Here is a 16230-nt window from a genome sequence, read left to right as displayed (position 1 = left end):
TTGCAATACGAATAAGCCTTAAAAACACGGTAAGTAAATGAAGCAGACACAAGAGGGTAAACACTGTATGACTATTTACATGAAGTAGCTAAAATAGATAATTTCATAAAAACACGAAGCAGAGGAGAGGTTACCGGGTGGGAGGAGGAGGGATTAAAGTGTTATTGCTTCATGAGTGCAGAGCTCTGATCGGGCTGATGAAAATGTTTTGGAAATAGTGGTTATGGTTGCACAACATTGTAAATGCAATGAAGGCCACTGAATGTTACACATAAAAATGGCTCAAAACAGCAAGTTTTGTTACTCATATTTTATCACCATTTTTCAAAATCAATAATGCAATATATCAAAAGGCATTAAATTGTACCCTTTCAGAGGGTGAATTGTATGGTTTGGGAATTATATCTCAATAAAGCTGTTTATTTAAAAGTTCATTTATGAAAATCCTCCCCTCTGCCTCTGAATTAGAAGACATAAGTAAATTTGAAACATAAGACTTTTGAAATGATGTTTCAGTGGATAATTTTCCTTTTCATACAGTCAGTTCCTGGGAGTTGGGAAAATGCCTCACCTGCATGTGCTCGAATTCAACCATATTTTTACAAGAGTGCACATTCCTGTGCGTAGCAGCTTAGCTCATATGATCTGAATAAAACAATAGCTGATACTCATGGTTCCCATCAGTGCTGGCTCCGTGCAGTGGGAAGGGTAAAAACCACTCTCACCGAAGTTAAACTACAGCAGCTAACCTGAGGCTGAGATAACTCCAGTTTTTCAAAATTGTGAAATATGTTCAAAACCAGGTCTGGGAGCTGCTATAGATTCCTTTCTGCTCCCTCAGGGAGAAACAAGACCTTACTCTGGGGGGGGGGGGGGGGGGGACTCTTTCTTATACTTCAATACTTGCGGACCTGGAATAAGTCAGGAAGGAGAATGACCCGTCTTAAGGTCCAAAGTTCTGCTTGGAGGATGTGAGAACCTACCTGAAAACAGCCCTCAGCCCCTCACCCAGGCTGGCCAGGCACCCCAGCAGGACCCCCACTCTGACCTAGGGCACTTTTCAGGGCAAACCAGCCAGCCCCAACCTGTGCACCAGGCCTCTAACCTATATAATAAAAGGGGAATATGCATATTGACCCTAACAGCAGAATGACTGGGAATGACTGGTCACTATGACACACACTGACCACCAGGGGGCAGATGCTCAATGCAGGAGCTGTCCCCTGGTGGTCAGTGTGCTCTCACATGGAGGAGCTCTGCTCAGCCACAAGCCAGGCTGCCAGCTGCCAGTACAGCAGTGGTGGTGGGAGCCTCTCCTGCCTCCTCAGCAGCGCTAAGGATGTCCAACTGCAGTTTAGGCCTGCTCCCCGCTGGCAAGTGGACATCCCCCGAGGGCTCCCAGGCTGCCAGAGGGATGTCTGACTGCCAGCTTAGGCCCTATCCCCTGGGGAGCGGGCCTAAGCCAGCAGGTGGACATCCCCTGAGGGGTCCCAGACTGTGAGAGGGCACAGGCCAGGCTGAGGGACCCCCTTGAGTGCACAAATTTTTGTGCACGAGGCCTCTAGTACAAGAATAAACTCACTACTGTACACCTACTTTTGCCCACCCCAGCCCAGATCATATATAATAATGTGATATATTCAACCACAAATAAAAAGGAATTCTGCTGTTTGTGACAACCCAGGTGGCTCCGAAGGACGTTGTGCTAGTGAAACAGGCAGACGCAGGAAGACAAATGCCACATGGTCTCACTTTCATATGAAATCTACAAAGTTGGACTCAGAAGCAGAGTTGAAGAGGGGTCACCAGGGGTGATGGGGCGGGAAGTGGGGGAGGTGTTGGTCAAAGAGTACATGTTTCCAGTTAGAGGTAAGTTCTGGGCTCTAACATGCAGCCTGATTGATAGTCGTTTATACCGTTAATAAAACTGTATTACTGCCTTGACATTTGCTGAGAGTAGCAATGTTCTCACCACACAGAAGGCAGCCAAGTGGGCGACAGACGTCTCAACTGTGGCAATCATTTCAGTGTATATGTAGAGTAAGCATATGTTCTACATCTTAAAAGCCATGTCGCACAGCTTAAATGTATATTATTTTATTTGTCAATCATACCCCAATAAAGCTGGGGAAAGTTACTTTAACTAGGCAGCATCGCTCTGCCCCACTTCTGTGAACACACCTTTCTCTGCCACAGCAGGAACGGCCCTCCACGCCCCGGATGTCCGTGACCAGACAGGCCCCAGCTGATGCCTGGCTGCCCCACCTCCAGGCCGGTACCTTTATCCGCGTCTGTGAAGTCCTGTTGCATGTGAGGTAACTGAGCCACAGCTTCTGGGAGTAGGATGTGTGCACTGAAAGGACCATTGTTCTGCTGACTAGAACTGTGAGCAATTCAAAGATTTTTAACAAAAAGGAGTATATACATACCACGCAGCACCCCCTGGGCATGCGTCTCCCCACACCCAGGTCATGCAGCTCTTGGACCCCAGACCCAGTGCCTGGGCACAGAAGCCTTGGTGCCAGTCACAGCCTAATTGTGAAGCCCAGGTTGGCTTTCCTGTCTTGCCCCAGGCAGTTTTACAGGCTCCCACACGCGGGTGGCATCTGGCACTTCCAGCCTGTGATGCCCTTCTGGAAAGTGGCAGCCGAAGGCCTGGCCCTGGACGTGGCCCCTCTCTCAGGGCCACTCCTCGGCTCCTGCTCTGGCCCCATCAGGGCTGCCTGTGGGAGCCCAGGGGCCCTCCGGACCCGCACGTGGGTGGGCACACCAGCTCCGTCCTTGCTAGTGAAGGAAAGAGGAATTACTCTTAAACACATGTTTTTGAGAAGCACAGACCAAACCTTAGGTGTCATTTACATATGTTTGCACTTACACTCTTAAAATGCCCTGTCCACTCTAATTTCATGACGGAAACCATCCAAATTTAAGAGCGTTTCTCTATTACAGAATAAATGGGTGGCCCTAATTCACCCTTCTAGGTCTGCCTCCCTCACAAGCCCGTGGCCCTTCAGCTCAGGAACAATGTCTGTTCGCCTCTGCCGCCAGCGCCCGCCACCTGCCTGCTCAGAGGGGGGACCCCGGAAAGGATGGCCGAGGGCAAGATTACAAACACGGCGAACAGCCAGTCCTTGCTTTTTATTAACTTACCGGTGGCTACAACCTACTTTTAAACAGATGAGCCTGCTCAGTAACATTAAACAAGCACCTACTACGTGCCTGCCAGCGCCCTCGTTCTGGGCATGAAAACAGGACGCGGACTCGCCCAGCTGGAGAGGCAGCCACGGGCGCCTGCGCTCCGGGCAGCGGTGCTGGGAGCCGGGAGCCGCGTGGCTGAGATGAGCAGCTTCCTGCAGACAGTCAACCTGCAAGAGGAGGCGCTGGTTTCCAGGGCGAGGAAACAAAAGCAGGGCCCCTGGGAGAAGGAAGCGAGCTTGAGAAGAGAGAGGAGGAGCAGGGCTGTGCAGAGGAGGCTGGGGAGTCTGGACACAGCACAGGGGCCTGGGTCCCCGCAGGCAGCACCTCTGAGGGTTTGCCTCTCTGCTGGGGCCGGGAGCACCACCAGCCCGAGTCTTAGAGAGACAGCACTTCAGCGGGGAGGCAGAGACTGAAGGCAAGAGAGCGGGCGGGAGGCCCAGCCCCTGCTCCAAGGGGACCTCCTGGTGCACAGGGCTCTGGGACCCGAGTGAACCCGTGAGGTCGGGATTCTGTGGCCCCATTAGTCCACTCCCCTCTGCACCCATGGAGCCAAACTTAAAATTTTCTGCGAGAAAGACAGACATGACTCCCAGTTAAAATGCAGGCATCTCCTCGAGCACTCACTCAACAGACATTCTTTCCATGCTTGCTCCATCGTCAGCGCTGGCCCCTGGGTGACACCCGAGACCCAATGTCTCTGCTTTAGGAGGAGGGAGATTAGCACCAGCTGGGGCGTGTGACATTCCCCAGCCATGTGCCACCTCCCTGCCCGGCTGCTGTCACCGGAGGGACGGGATGGGACAGCTGCTCCCTGCTCTGCTGAGCCTGCAGACAGAAAGGCCAGAGGGAGGGCCTCCGTGCGCGAGGGAGGGAAGTAAACCCGCACTCGGGTGGAAATCAGCCCTCGCCCTCCCCGTTATCAAGCGCACCGGAAATTACTGCAAATGTAGGATCCCCAGGTCCGGAGTCACATCCGACCCCTGGCCCTCCTCAGTTCTCCACGGCATCGTCCAATCCATAGGAAGCAAAACACACGCTCAGACTTTGTAAGACAAGTGCACCAGACGCTCACCTCAACCCCTGAAAGGCAGCGCGGTCGCGTGGCCGTTGGTGTGGAAGTGGGAATCTGGGCGTGTTTTCTTGCCTTTGAGGTGATGTTTTAGATCCGCTCTCTGGGGGGAGGGGAGACAGAAGCAGGTAAAGGGGGATAAACGGTGACGGGAGGAGGCGGCTTGTGGTGGTGAACAGTGTACAGGTGTGTGCTGTAGAACTGTGCCCCTGAGCCCTGTCATCTATTAACCGATGGCACCCCAGTAAATCCAGTGAAAACTAACAAATCGCCATCTGTGTGAGTTAGACCTGAACACCTCCTGGTGCCCTGGCCTCGCTCAGCGTCCCGTCCGTGACGTGGGAAGGGCACGGTGCCTGCCCCGAGCCTGCAAGGAGCTGATTTGTGCCCAGAACAGCGCTCAGCAGGTCTCACCTGTTGATAGTAACGTCAGGTGTGACAGAAAGAGAGAACAATCCCTCCTCTTCTGCTCAGGGCGGCAGCCGCCCCGCTCCACAGGCTGGAGTGAGGCTCCCAGGACTCAGCCGTGGGTGCCGCCCCAGCCCACTCCCAGTGGTGCTGGAGGAAATAGCATTTCCCTCAACAGACCCACCTCGGTGAGCACTCAGGGCAGGGACAAAGCTCCGCCCACGCAGCCCGAGCCCAGGCCCTTAGACCCTTCGTTTCCAGCATCGCCCCACAGGGGGGGCAATTTGAGAATGAGTTATTAACAGTGAATTTTTTGCATTTCTTATGGTTCTAGGGGCCTCATGTACAGTATATAAATATATATTGTGACATTTATGCATTTCAGTTCTCTATTATGTTTTGAAACTTTCTTTGTTATTTTTTCACATCAGTTCATATTATTATTATTATTTTAACAATGTCTTAGTGATGTCTTTCTCAGTACTTCAACTGTCCTTTCCTTCTTTTATTTTTCTCTTTCATGGATGCAATGTTCTTTGGAAGTTTGTTTAGACCAAGTTAACGGCCTTTTAGGCTTCCTACACGTGAATAGGAGCTCGCTTTTTGAATAATAAGAATTATATGTCATGGGTGGGGGGGGGGGCATCAGGATTTTAGAGTTGCGTAGGTGGGGCATGGCCAGAAAAAGGCTGGGAACCACTGCTCTAGACAGACGTTCCACACACGGGTCGGGGGCGGGACTGACAATAGGGCTCAGTGAGTGAGTGCACGGACCGGGCATTGCGTGGGACCATCACATTGAGATATTGTTACCTGTCATGTGAACACGATCACACGCCTCGTAAGGACTTTTGGTCAAGTTGGACCACATGGAACCCCACCCCATAAGATCGCCATGGAGCAGGGAAATCCTACAGACGTGCTGACATCACAGCCGTGCTGTCACAGCTTTCCAAGGTCGTAGAGTCATGACCCACGTGTGTGTCCCAGGCAGTGCCCACACCGGGAGCCAGGTGTGCCACCCGCGGGACGTCTAGGTGAGTGTCAGGGCCTCTGATGTTGGCGCAGTGACAAAATCACCGCACAACGCATTTCTCTGGCCACGTCCCTGCCTTCAGCCGCGTGTGCTGGCGCAGGGCAACAGGACGCTCACCTGTGCTGTGTTTGCTGCTGTCCCCTCCACGCCCCCACCCGAGCCTCTAATTGAGCCTCTAAGTTCAGGGTCGCAGCAGAAGCAGCTGCTGACACACCTCAGCATCGCTGTGGTATCGGCCTCAGTGGGTTACTCAGCAAACCGCACTGGCCTCCTGGATGGGCAGGTCGGGGGTCAAGGCTGTAATGTTCCCGTCAGACTCACTTCTAGCTTCTAATGCGCGATTAGAGGCAGGCCTCCACGCTGTGTCCAGGAAAGCAATCTCCCCGCCTCTTTTCTTCTTTAGGGCGTTTTCACACTTCCTTTGAGCAGCAACATCAGCAGGGACACCTACGCGATGGTTAGTGTGTCTCCCTCGGGGACAGATGGCCTCATTCATGGGAAACATTTATGGGGGTGCCAGGCCCTGGGACACCTCCTGTGAGCGCCTGGGCTGGTCTAAGAGGCACGCCCGTTTGCTATGTTGATGCTGTTCTCCGTTTGCTGTGGGTTAGGAACGTCAGGCCTGGCACAGTACAGACACTCCCCCTGCTCACAGCCACCCCTTCCTCCCCGCCCTCTCGATGACAATCGGCACTTTCTCCTCGGCCTCTGCCCTTAACATCAGACCCAAAACTCGGCAGGAGGAAGAGCTCAGCGTTGGCCTCATGGAGAGACGGGGTCCAGAGGAGCAAAGACACCCAGAGCAGGTGGCAGGATGCTCCCAGCGGGAACAGTGGCCTGCCGGCACCGGGGGAGGGGAGAAAGAATTACAGGCACCAGCTGGGAGCTGTCTTGACTTCACCTTGAGCTGCAAAGGGACACGTAGCAGTGAAGGAGCGGGACCCCTGGGGCTGGAACCCAGCAGCAGCAGATGGGGTCACGTGGAAAGGCCACCATGTCCAGTCTCCTGGCAGCCGTCCACTCCCCTCCCTCAGAGCAAACCAGCTTTTCTTTACCAACAGCACCTCCTGGTGGTGAACAAAGGAATAATCCTAAACCTGCCCTTTACACCCTCTGGGGGGATTCTGCTCATTTTTCCTCTTGCAGTTTCTTTAATTCCTGTTAAAATACGCTTCCAAATAGTCCCCCTTCCAAATACCGACCATTTACCGTGAGGGATCCGCGCCCTTCCTGAGCTTCCCCGGGAGTGTTAGGGTCCAGGGCAGAGCTGCCACCTGAGTCTGGAAACAGGTCCACGGAGTTGTGAGCGAGGTTCCTCGAGTGAGAGACAGTGAGTTATGCCTTCGAACATTCATGGAAACTTCCGGAAGTCTTTCACGCTACTAAAGCGCTGCTGAAAATAATTTGTGAACATATCTGTGTCTGCATTGTTGCAGTAACTCACATCTTTTTTTATATACATCTTTTTATTGATTTCAGAGAGGAAGGGAGAGGGAGAGGGAAAGATAGAATCATCAATGATGAGAGAGAATCACCGATCGGCTGTCTCCAGCACATCCTACACTGGGATTGAGCCCGCAACCTGGGCATGTGCCTTGCCCGGGAATCGAACCATGACCTCCTGGTTCATAGGTGGATGCTCAGCCATTGACCCACACCAGCTGGGTACTAACTCACATCTTAAAGATGCAATATCTCTCCAAAGTGCTTTAGGGAATGTGGCACATACAGTGCCAAAGCTTATAGACTTATAACTCTACTAGAGGCCTGGTGATGAATTCGCGCACTGGTGGGGTCCCTCAGGGTGGCCTGCAGAGACCGAGCCCCAGCTTGTGCCCCAGCCTTGCAACCCCACAGCGCAGCCTGGCACCCCACCTTGGCCTGGCGCCACCCGCTCACCTGCTCCACCATCCCACCATGGTCCCGCTCTCATCAGGGCTCATCGAAGCCAGCAGCGCCTCCACTGCTGCCAGATGCCAGCTCTGCATCACCAACACCCACCATGTTCTGCCAGCCCCCTGGTGGTCAATGCACGTGATAGTGAGCAGTGGAACTCCTGTCTCCTGGTCGAACTTCCAGAGGACCGCCTGAGGGGACAATTTGCATATTAGGCTTTTATTATATAAGACTAGAGGCTCAGTGCACAAAAATTTGTGCACTCAGGGGGGTCCCCTCAGCCCGGCCTATGCCCTCTCGAAGTCTGGGACCCCTCGAGAGATAACGCCCTGCTGGCTTAGGCCTGCTCCTGGGTGGCAGCGGGCAGACCTAACCCCTAGGTGCAGCCCCTGGTCTGGCTCAGAGCAGGGCCAATTGGGGAGTTGGGGCGCCGCCCCCTGTCACGCACAGAGCAGGGCAGATCAGGGGGTTGGGGCGCCGCCCTCTATCACCCACAGAGCAGGGCCGATCAGAGCGTTGAGGCACCGCCACTGTCACACTCAGGGCAGGGCCGATGGGGAGGTTATGGCTCTACCCCATCACACACAGAGCAGGGCCCATCAGGGGGATGGGGGTTGGGGCGCCGCCCTCTATCACCCACAGAGCAGGGCCGATCAGAGCGTTGAGGCACCGCCACTGTCACACTCAGGGCAGGGCCGATGGGGAGGTTATGGCTCTACCCTGTCACACACAGAGCAGGGCCCGTGGGGTGGGGAGGTTGCGGTGCCGCACCCTGTCACACACATAGCCGCAGGGCGATCGGGGGGTTGAGGAGCTCCCCCCTATCAGGCACAGAGCAGGGTCGATCAGGGGGTTGGGGCGTCTTCCCCTGTCACGAACAGAGCAGGGCAGATAGGGAGGTTGTGGCCCCGACCCCTGTCACATACAGAGCCTCAGGGCAATCAGGGGGTTTGGGCGCTGCCCCCTGTCATGCTGATCCCGGTGCCGGGAGGCATATTACCCTTTTACTATATAGGATAGAGGCCTGGTGCATGGGTGGGTGCCGGCTGGTTTGCCCTGAAGGGTGTCCTGGATCAGGGTGGGGGTCCCCACTGGGCTGCTTGGCCAGTCTGGATGAGGGGCTGCTGGCTGTGTGCAGCTGGTCACAAACCCTTCGTGGGGGGTGGGGGGGGTCCCCACTGGGGTGCCTGGCCAGTCTGGGTGAGGGGCTGAGGGCTGTTTTCAGGCTGGCGGGTGACTGAAGCTCCCAACGCTCCTTTTTTTCTTTTTCTTTTTATTCTGGGCCAGCTTTAGCTCTGAGGCTTGGCTCCAGCTCTTAGGCCTTGGCTGCTGAAAGGAGGTATCTGTTTTGTTTGGGTTCTATAATCGAAACACTGTTCCAACTCCAGCTCTGAGATCCCGGCTGGCTGAAAGCAGGTTTCTGGGGTTTTGTTTAGCTTCTATATTTGTAACAATGTTTCAAACTGCAAACTCAGAGGCTGGCAGCGGCAGGCAGGGAACGTTGGAGTCCTCCGTCACTGAAGCAAGCAAGCCTCCTGTTTGCTTCAAGCTGCTTGGCTGCCGGCTGCCATCCTGGCTGGCAGTTAATTTTCATATCGCCCTGATTAGCCAATAGGAAGGGTAGCGGAGGTTCGGCTAATTACTATGTTTCTCTTTTATTAGATAGGACTAGAGGCCCAGTGCACAAAAATTTGTGCACTCGGGGGGGAAGGGGGGTCCCTCAGCCCGGCCTGTGCCCTCTCGCAGTCTGGGACTCCTCGGGAGATAACGCCCTGCTGGCTTAGGCCTGCTCCTGGGTGGCAGAGGGCAGGCCCAATTTTTAGGTGCAGCCCCTGGTCGGTCTCAGAGCAGGGCCGATTGGGGAGTTGGGGCGCCGCCCCCTGTCATGCACAGAGCAGGGCGGATTGGAAGGTTGTGATGCCACCCTCAGTCACGCTCAGGGTAGGGCCAATTGGGGGGTTGGGGCACCGCCCCCTGTCACATTCAAGGCAGGGTCGATAGGGAGGTTGTGGCGCCACCCCACCCCCTGTCACACACAGAGTAGGGCCCATCAGGGGGGTTGGGGCTCCATACCCTGTCACGCACAGAGCAGGGCCAATCAGGGGGTTGGGGAGCTCCCCCCTGTCACGCACAGAGCAGGGCCCATCAGGGGTTTGGGGAGCTCCCCCCCCCCCCGTCACTCACAGAGTAGGGCTGATAGGGGAGTTGGGGCACTGCCCCCTGTCACGCACAGAGCAGGGTGGATCAGGGGGTTGGAGCGCCGCCACTCTCACACTCAGGGCAGGGCCGATGGGGCGGTTATGGCTCTACCCCGTCACACACCGAGCAGGGCCCGTGGGGGGGGGGGGGGAGTTGGGGCGCCGCCCTCTATCAACCACAGAGCAAGGCTGATCAGGGGGTTGGGGCGCTGCAGCCTGTCACACACAGAGCCACAGGGCGATCAGGGGGTTGGGGAGCTCCCCCATATCAGGCACAGAACAGGGCTGACCAGGAGGTTGTGGCCCCGCCCCCTGTCACACACAGAGCCGCAGGGCAATCAGGGGGTTTGGGCACTGCCCCCGTCACACTGATCCCGGTGCCGGGAGGCCTCTCGGCTCCGCTGATCCCTGTGCTGGGAGACCTCGCGGCTCCGCTGATCCTGGTGCTGGGAGACATATTATCCTTTTACTATATAGGATAGAGGCCTGGTGCATGGGTGGGGCTGGCTGGTTTGCCCTGAAGGGTGTCCTGGATCAGGATGGGGGTCCCCACTGGGGTGCCTGGCAAGCCTGGGTGAGGGGATGATGGCTGTTTGCAGCTGGTCACACACCCTTCAGGGTGGGGGTCCCCACTTGGGTGCCTGGCCAGTCTGGGTGAGGGGCTGAGGGCTGTTTTCAGGCTTGCGGGTGACTGAAGCTCCCAACTGCTCCTTTTTTCCTTTTTTTAAAATTTTGGCCAGCTTTAGCTCTGGCTCCAGCTCTGAGGCCTCTGCTGCTGAAAGCAGGTATCTGGTTTGTTTGGGTTCTATAATCGAAACAATGTATAACTCCAGCTCTGAGATCTTGGTTTCGATGAAAGCAGGTTTCTGGGGTTTTGTTTAGCTTCTATGTTTGTAACATAGTTGCTTAGAGTTGCAGCTCAGAGGCTGGCAGCGGCAGGCAGGGAATGCTGGAGTCCTCCTTCACTGAAGCAAGCAAGCCTCATGTTAGCTTCCAGCTGCCTGGCTGCTGGCTGCCATCTTGGCTGGCAGTTAATTTGCGTATCTCCCTGATTAGCCAATGGGAAGGGTAGCCGTCGTACGCTAATTACCATCTTTCTCTTTTATTAGATAGGATACCCAGCCTTCTCCAGAAGCACAGACCCAAACCTGAATATTAAAGGTTTTTCTGTGAGTCTCTGTGATCTCATTTTTTTAAAAAATATATTTTATTGATTTTTTACAGAGAGGAAGGGAGAGAGATAGAGAGTTAGAAACATCGATGGGAGAGAAACATCGATCAGCCGCCTCCTGCACATCTCCCACTGGGGATGTGCCTGCAACCCAGGTACATGCCCTTGACCGGAATCGAACCTGGGACCCCTCAGTCCGCAGGCCGACACTCTATCCACTGAGCCAAACTGGTTTCGGCAAGTGATCTCATTTTTTGTTGAGATGTCGTTGACGTGTAACACGGTGTGAGTCTCAGGTGTGCAATGTGTTGACCTGGTAGTTTTACATACGGCATGTGATTCCTATCACAGGTTAGCCACCACCTCTCCCATGTCATGTTACTGCCATTTCCTTCCTGTGGTGAGAACAGTCATGCTCTATCTCTCAGCAGCTCTGAGGGATACAACACAGGCTTGCCACTGATCATGTTGTACCAAATGTGCATGAAAAAGCATTCCTTTGCTCATTAAACACTCATTGACATCTATCATAGCCAAGCCTTGCTTAGGTGCTGGCAACATTGGCTCACAAAGTAAAACCCCTGTTCTTAAGAAGTTACATTGTGGTGGGAGAGATAGATGACGTAAGAAACTGATAAGTTACTGTGGAGTCTTTCAGTGCTGTGGAGGGACATAAAGCAAGGCCAGGAATCACAGAATAACACGTGACTCGAGAGCAGTTAGGGAAGGCCTCTTTGAGGAGGCGACATTGGGAGGAATGGGGACGGGCCATCTGAGGACATGCGGGTTTCTTGTGAGTGACAGGAGGCTGCTGAGGGGAGGAGCTGTGCGGGGAAGATTGGAGAGCCGAGGGCGGTGGGAGCCAGCAGGAATCCTCAGGCCTGGCTCACAGACGATGTGGTTCAGAGACCGGGGTGCGGGTGGCCTTGAGTCTGGAGCACCTGCTGTGCGGTTTGCTGAGATGACCCTCCCAGGAGAGGGCAGTGGCAGGGACGCCGTGTGCAATGTGGGCGGGTGTTGTCAGGTGTCGTCACACGTCCCAGGCTGTCCCGGAGGTAGCTGGGCAGTTACAGGTCAGCGTGAGGGCCGGGCTGAGATGTGACTGTGGCCTCATCTGTAGAGTGAAGGTTACTTAGTTGTGAGGCAAGAAAGAATCGCCCGGAGATGGGAGGAAGTGAGAGAGAACAGACTAGAAGGAAGCTAGAGAGGAGGAGGTGCAGTCTCGGGCACGGGGAGAGGCGCAGGCACACCCACCACCCTGGGCCAGGGCTGAGGGGAGTACCACGTTTAGTGTTCACACGTGAGCTCACCTGTATGAGATTAGCCCGAAGAACAGCACGTGGTTAAGGTTTTCCAAGTCACTTGAAAGATACTATCTGACCTGGAGGTAAACTGACATATCTGCCATGAACACTAGTCAGGATAGGGATAATTCAAGCATTAACCTGTTACTGAGCATTAGAAAGTAAGAGATATATGTCAGTCCTTTTATTAAAAAGCATAACCTTTCCATCTTACTAATTGTTAACAGGATGCATTTCATTCCCTGTGACAAGGAGACTTCGCTTGTCATAAGAAGTGTATCCTCGGAATTAAGAAAACAGATTCTCTGCTTCCTCTTTTCCTTAATATTGGCCGGGAAGCCAGGTTCAGCTCTGCTTGTTCTTAACAGTCCATGAAGGAGAATCACTGGGGCTCGAACTTCAGACTCTTGTGGTGAGAGGGCAACGCAGCTCCCAGTGTGCTCCTGGGAAGCCGCTAGGCTGCAGCGCTCTCCTGGGCCGGAGGGAGCACTTCAGGCACGTGGTCCAGCTCCGGTTTTAAAGGGAAAACTCAGAAAGTGCAGCGACTACGCAAACAAAGGAGCAGCAGCCTTGGGCTGGCCACTCGTTGCCTGGCCTCAGGCTGTCCCAGCAGCACGTCCTGGGAGAGAAGGGCTCAGGGAGGGAGGGACCCATGGAGGGAAGGGCTCAGGGAGGGAGGGACCATGGAGGGAAGGGCTCAGGGAGGGAGGGACCCATGAAGGGAAGGACTCAGGGGGCGAGCCACATCGGGACCTTACAATGAGGCCTGCAGGAGTTCATGGATCCCAACGATTCTTATGTGTCACAACCCTGAGAATCTCTTCTAGAGCAGCCGTGGGCAAACTACGGCCCGCGGGCCAGATCCGGCCCGTTTGAAATGAATAAAACTAAAAAAAAAAAGACCGTACCCTTTTATGTAATGATGTTTACTTTGAATTTATATTAGTTCACACAAACACTCCATCCATGCTTTTGTTCCGGCCCTCCGGTCCAGTTTAAGAACCCACTGTGGCCCTCGAGTCAAAAAGTTTGCCCACCCCTGGTCTAGAGTCTTCAGACCTGCAGGACGTCGACGTGGTCACGGGATGCTGGCCAGCCTCATATCATGGGCCAGTGCCTCTCTCCCCTCTGCACCCCGATTTCATCTCACTGCTTCCCACCTGCATCAGGAGCTGCTTTCCCGGAAGAGCTCTCCCACAGAAGTAAGACGGGACGAAGGAGCAGGCGGCCCTGAGTTCCTCTAGGCCGCTCTAGGTTTCCTGTGCTCTTTTTCACCCGCTCCGTAAGCAGAGGCGGCAATGCCTCCTGTACTTGGGGACTCGACTGGGACTGTCCAAAAACACCGAGACGAAGGAGCTGAAAAGTCTATACATCCGGGGGCAGGCTGGAGGGGGTCAATGGGGGAAACGGGGAAAATGTTTAAAAAGAAAAGGGAACAGTGTGTGCATCAGCCAAAGCGCTCTAAGAGCTGGGCTTTCTCACCTGCGCCTTATGGGCGAGAGCAGACACCCAAGCTCTCCCACAGGGCAGGCCCCGGGCCTGGAGATTGGAAACTACTATTTGCGGGACCAGGAAAAGCTGATCCGTCACTGAATAGAAGCTGAACACCACAGAGGCACAGATTATCCGCGTTTTTCCCACATGATGCAACATCCAGCAGACCCGGCGTTTTAGTCCTCTTGGAACTATTTTGTAGATCAGGGATTTCAAACTACAGCCCTCGGGCCACATGCTAATACAAATATTGTATTTGTTCCCATTTAGTTTTTTTACTTCAAAATAAGGTATGTGCAGTGTGCATAGGAATTTGTTCATAGTTTTTTTTAAAACTATAGTCCGGCCCTCCAACGGTCTGAGGGACAGTGAACTGGCCCCCTGTTTAAAAAGTCTGAGGACCCCTGTTGTAGATAATGCTGGGAGGTACAGACAACACAGGTCTACTTTTCTGAACTCACTTTGAAAATCCCCGTTTGGTGAGCTGGAGGTTTCGGGCGATTCCAGGTCTGATCATATAAAGCGCTGACTTCTCTCTGTGGCCTTGGTTCTGAGTCCCACACTCACCACGCCGTCTGCTTCTGGCTGGGTTTCCTGTCCGTGCGGCCTTCCCTCGGAAGGCAATACATGCCCCTCGGCTGACCGTGCTGATGGGAGTGGTGGGACCTGTGCCAGCACGGCCAGGAACACCCTGGCCTGCTCCCTAGCAGACGTGCAGGTGTGCGGGGCTGCCCCTGGAGGAACTCGTGGCGCTGACCGATCAGGTCTGACCTTGCTGCCTAAGGGCTTCGCTCTACACCTGCAGGGCTTCACCAGGTGCAGGGGTTCATGAGACTCCTCGGGGGGCAGCCCCTGGCCTGCCCCGGCCGCACTGCTGTGTCCTGGAAAGAAGCGGAATCGTCACTCATCTGCTCTTTTCTGAGAGGATGGCAGAAGGTAGGGCCCCAGAGAGGAAGCTCTCTGAGGGCAGAGGAGAGGGGTGGGGTGGGGGGACAATAAAATAAGAGGTGAGGCTGGGAAAGGATGTGGCAAAGAAACATGGAGTCCGCAGTCAGGCCATTCAGAAGTGCAGGACCAGAACCAGAAAGAGGGCCAGGAAGTTTTCCAAAATGAGTCCTCGGAACGAAGGGCGGCCACTTGCAGAAGCAAACGGCAGGCGGCCGTTCTGCAGGCAGAGCCCAGGGACACTCAGCCCGGAGCTCAAGTGGCTGCAGTGAGAGGTTGGGGCTGGGATCCAAGGACTCCCCCAAACGGGGAGAAACCGGTACCGTTCCCGGCACCTCGACAGGAACCGGTGCCACGGCCTGGCCTTGGCGCTGATGTGGGGACATCAGGTGGCAGGACAGCCGTGAGTCCCCGCCAGGAAGGCATGAGGGAGCGGCCCGGAGTCTCTGAAACAGTCAGTCCCGCGCCCAGGCCTGAGGCGACCCACGGGAGTCACCTGTCCCCGCCAGCTGCTGCGGCAGGAGGGGCGGGACTGCTCGCGGGCAGCGCGGAGGCCTCCTGTTGGCCAAAGCGCAGCCGGTGCGTGAGGACAGGCAGCAATGATGGCGGCAGGCCAGAGCCCTGGGTGAAGGGACCCGCCCAGGGCACTCTGGGAATCACTGGATAAATGAGAGGTTCACTAGGCCAGTGGTCAGCAAACTGCGGCTCACGAGCCACATGCGGCTCTTTGGCCCCTTGACTGTGGCTCTTCCACAAAATACCGACTTCTGCACACGGGGCACGAAGTTTCAATCGCACTGTACGTGCGCGCCCGCACGTGGTATTTTGTGGAAGAGCCACACTCAAGGGGCCAAAGAGCCGCATGTGGCTCGCGAGCCGCAGTCTGCTGACCACTGGTCTAGGCTATTCCCCTGTCTGAGCGCACACCCTGCACATGGCACATGCTCCGACGGAGGGTACAGCGGTCCCTGCACGGCCGCGGCCTTCTGGCAGCTGTGGCAGCGAATGCATCCAGCAGAGGGCAGTGAACAACATGGGCCAGAAGCATGGACGCCTGGACAGACAGACGGGCAGGTCTCAGAGGGGCAGGGTGAGGAGGCGGGAAGAGATCAACCAGAGAACTGTGCGCATGTAGGCACAGCCATGGACACAGAAAATAGTGTGGTGAGGAATTGGGGGGGGGGGGGGGGGCGGGGAGGGAACAGGGGTGCAGGATAGAAAGAGTTACATTGGGGAACACCTATAATAGGGTCAATAATAAAAAAGACAAGTGGAAATTGGTTTCCTGGTTGCATGCAGTGCTGAGGGCCGAGCATGTGGCATCGCGTTGGGGCTATTCCTGCCAACCAACACGCAGGCCCCCGCCAAAAAGACATCTCAGAATAACTCCTACAACGAAACCCATGCCCAGCGGGAGGGAGGGGTGCTAACAAAGCATCAGAATCAAGGGAACTCAGTTTAAGTTCTCTCAAATGTCAGCGTGAGGTCCATCCATTCTTTAATGCAGGGTC

Source organism: Myotis nattereri (assembly GCF_964212035.1).
Source record: "Myotis nattereri genome assembly, chromosome: 17".
NCBI lineage: Eukaryota > Metazoa > Chordata > Mammalia > Chiroptera > Vespertilionidae > Myotis > Myotis nattereri.
The sequence above is the reverse complement of the archived record's forward strand: the minus strand, read 5'-3'. Positions refer to the sequence as shown.